Source organism: Cibotium barometz, chromosome 4 (genome assembly GCF_041138505.1).
Source record: "Cibotium barometz isolate CiBa-2024 chromosome 4, ASM4113850v1, whole genome shotgun sequence".
Classification (NCBI taxonomy): domain Eukaryota; kingdom Viridiplantae; phylum Streptophyta; class Polypodiopsida; order Cyatheales; family Cibotiaceae; genus Cibotium; species Cibotium barometz.
The window spans coordinates 51,534,856-51,538,975 of NC_141049.1; the positions used below are offsets into that span (position 1 = coordinate 51,534,856).

The following is a 4,120-nucleotide window of genomic DNA, read 5'->3' on the forward strand; positions in this document are numbered from 1 at the left end:
ACGTGGCATTGTCGACGCTCTATGCGCATGCACTGCCGAACCCGTCGATCAGTTAAGTGAGTAGGGATGTGACATGCACCCACTGAACTGGGATGCCACATGGCCCATTATGTGGATTAGTGCTGCACAGTTAGATATCTTTTGGATACACACGAAGCATGTCGTGAGCAGGAATAAGTCGCCAGTTGCCATCACGCTAGGACAGTTGGTGCCGTAAGTGCGTTGTCCCCCGCATACGCTCAGTAGCGTGTTGTCCTGCACATAGATACAGACCACTTGAATTGATCAGTTCTTCAATTCCTGCAACAAGCAAAGACACTAGGGCACAGCCAAGTAGCCGCCCTGCAAATAAGAGATGAGCTTAGTTGTTCTACCTTGGCTCCTACAAGCAAGCCGAGCATTTCTTCGGAAGCTCTTCTTTTGCCAAGGGGTATGCCTTACGTGGGTAGTTGGGACCCAATCCCTGTCCTCTCTCTACATGTTATACCCTGTCCACTCTCTACATACACATCTTTCTCCTTATATGTGAGATTCCTCACGTCAACGCGCGCCTTAACCATCATCCATCCATCCGCAACATACAGTAAAGTAACAACTATTCCGCAGGAGGAGTGTTGTCAAGTGGTGCTATCTGCTGCTGCCGAGTAGTAGAGAAAAAGGAAGTGCATTCGTTCAGGAAGAAGGGAATGTACCAGTGTGTGAGGAGAGGCAAATGCGCTGGCCACCACAGAAGGGGCCGCCCTGTTGAGGTGAACAGCCCGCCTCAAAGGGGGCGTCGTCAAGAGCGGCGATGAAAAAGCTCCAGCCCCAACCACGTTGAGTGCAGAGCTATAGAACCAGTCAGCAATAGCAGAGGAGGAAAGGCTCACAGCAGGCAGTTTTGCCTAAAATGCCTCCTGCCACCGTCCTTCTCTGGCAGAGATTTGCCAGTCTCCTCCCGCTTCTGGTGATGATAGAGAGCTAGCTCCCCACTCATCGTGGCCATGGCTGGGGTGCTGATGGTGGTTGGTTTGTATCTGAGCGAAACAAATTTGGACTGTACAACAAGACCTTCATCGCTAGTCCCCAGACACACATGCTGCTCGTTTTGTAGCTCGCTTGGGGAGCCCCCCCCGTGAAGGAGAGGGCCCGCTGCAAAAATTGGGATACGGTGCTTGTGTTGGGCCGAGCACACGGTATTCTTTAGTAAAAGGCGAAAGAATAGTTCGCTTTGTGCTCAACCCACACCATCCATGGCCTTACGCCATCATCAACCGAGAGCTTATATACGTAGCTACCCTCCACACATCCTAGCTCACCTGGAAGCTATGTGGGATAGAATCACATCATCATGTAGATCGATCCCCAACCTAGCACAATGCTAACTAAGTATGGAAAGCTTCTCAAAACCATATTTATTTAATAGCTAATCATCTCTAGTTTCATGATGGAGTTTATGGTTGCCATCTCTACTTCACATGGTGCTATATCTACACACAACCTTGCCATTTCATCTTTGTTGAGTGCCCCTCCTCTTGCCACACGCTTCAACCTAGGTCTCACTACCGAGAGCTATCTATGGAAAGATTCATTTTCTTTGAGCCCCCTTAAGGCTGCCTCTTTGAGCCTCCTTTACAACCCCTTTCAGTGTCAAGCTACTTTGGAACCACCTTAAGCTCCTTGAGTTTTAGCTTCTTAAAAGCCTTAACCTCTCTTTTTCAACCCTTTGACAACCTTCAAGCCCCCATAAACTTCCTTAGACCTCTTTCCTTCCCATAGCTTTGTGTAGCTCGATAAGATTCCTTTGTACCCTCTAAAAGTGCTGATAAGCCTTTTTGTTCAACTTTTTACACCTCCCCGCCCCGCGATTCCTTTAAGGCTCCTAACCTTGAGCCTTCCCGCCCCCGCGATTCCTTTAAGGCTCCTAGCCTTGAGCCCCTTGTAGCACATTTTCGGCTTCACAAAGTTCTTGAGCCTCTTTTTGAATAGTTCTGCAACGCATTAGAGAATTTTCAAAATCACATTGCTCAAAGTTGTAATATGTCAAATTTGCACTTGTGGAAAGCACATGAGTACTTTCACTTTGAAGCACATCGTATAGGGTGGAGAATTACTCTGTTTAAATAGTTTTGCAAATCACATTGCTTGCAGTTGTAATATATCAAATTTGCACTTGTGGAAAGCACACTAGTGCTACTGCTGCTGTTGGACTTTCACTTTCAAATACCTTGTTTTACAAATGTTGGGTAGACGCTTTGAATCAAATTTGCATCATGTACATATGATAAGTTTCATAGAGTTGAAGTCAAGTCTCTACTACTCCTTGTTTGCAAAGCTTGTTTTTTTCTAATGACCATTGATGAGGTATGGTCAAAACTTGTTTTAGCTTCAAGCCCCCATAAACTTCCTTAGACCTCTTTCCTTCCCATAGCCTTGTGTAGCTCGATAAGATTCCTTTGTACCCTCTGAAAGTGCTGATAAGCCTTTTTGTTCAACCTTTTACACCTCCCCGCCCCGCGATTCCTTTAAGGCTCCTAACCTTGAGCCTTCCCGCCCCGCGATTCATTTAAGGCTCCTAGCCTTGAGCCCCTTGTAGCACATTTTCGGCTTCACAAAGTTCTTGAACCTCTTTTTGAATAGTTCTGCAACGCATTAGAGAATTTTCAAAATCACATTGCTCAAAGTTGTAATATGTCAAATTTGCACTTGTGGAAAGCACATGAGTACTTTCACTTTGAAGCACATCGTATAGGGTGGAGAATTACTCTTTTTAAATAGTTTTGCAAATCACATTGCTTGCAGTTGTAATATATCAAATTTGCACTTATGGAAAGCACACTAGTGCTACTGCCTGCTGTTGGACTTTCACTTTCAAATACCTTGTTTTACAAATGTTGGGTAGACGCTTTGAATCAAATTTGCATCATGTACATATGATAAGTTTCATAGAGTTGAAGTCAAGTCTCTACTACTACTTGTTTGCAAAAGCAAAGCTTGTTTTTTTCTAATGACCATTGATGAGGTATGGCCAAAACTTGTTTTTTTTCTAATGACCATTGAGGAGGTATGGCCAAAACTTGTTTTTTTCTAATGACCATTGAGGAGGTATGGCAAAAGGTCCACGTTACGTAGCTAGGATTTTCTCTTATAGGGGGATGAACCCTCTGCATTCCCAAGTCTCTACCACTCCTTTGCAAAGCTTGTTTTCTAATGACCATTGATGAGGTATGGCAAAAAGGTCCATGTTAAGTGTTGAAATAGCTCTAAGGATTTACTCTTTTAGGGGGATGAACCCAGTCCATGCCCAAGTCTCTACCACTCCTTGTTGCAAAGCTTGTTTTCTAATGACGATTGATGAGGTATGGCAAAAGGTCCACGTTAAGTAGTTCAAAATAGATCTAAGGATTTACTGTTATAGGGGGATGAACCTAGTCCATGAAAAGTTAACAAAATACGGTACATAGCCATAGCATAATAGCCTAGGATGCCCGGTGTCCACAAAGTAGCTTGATATGCTACAATATATGATACATAGCCATAGCATAATAGCCTAGGATGACACAAGGCAGCCTAAAAATGTGCCTTCCCTAATAGTTATAATATTAGTGGAGAAATAATGAGAGAAGTAGTGGAAACATTTGTATGAGCCAATTAAGAGTTGCAGAGTCTATGTCAGAAAAGCCTATAAGTTATCTTATCATTTTGTAGATAAGTCAAGAAATATGTACATTTTTCTATATATGTTTCAAAGGATTAAGCAATTATTTTCATCACCAAAAACATATGTCCCTTAGTAATTACTCAATGACTAGATGCTCCAAACTCATGAATTGACATGTATATACGCATGAGATAAAGTCGTGATATGGGTTTATTCCATGATATGCTACATCCTCCCCTACATGTCACGCATGTGTGTCCATGTAAGCACATCATTAGACCACATGTCACCCATGTGTGTCAACGTAAGGCCATCGTTAGACTACATGCTAAAATTATACATGTCTCTACACAAATCAATGGCCTTTCATATCTTTACTAGGGAATGATTGGTTATTTCTCTCTCATGATATCACTCTAGTGGAGTTGCTCCCTTTATTGTCACCGTTTTTTATTTCTCAAGTCTTGGCTAGCAATTAAA

General features: G+C 43.1%; 1 non-coding gene across 1 annotated transcript; it reads right to left on the bottom strand.

Moving 5' to 3' along the window:
- Positions 1-1,104: 1,104 nt before the first annotated feature.
- Positions 1,105-1,230, bottom strand: LOC147639376 (U5 spliceosomal RNA). The gene has a single exon (XR_015265314.1). It is a non-coding gene; the product is annotated as a U5 spliceosomal RNA (small nuclear RNA).
- Positions 1,231-4,120: the final 2,890 nt, after the last annotated feature.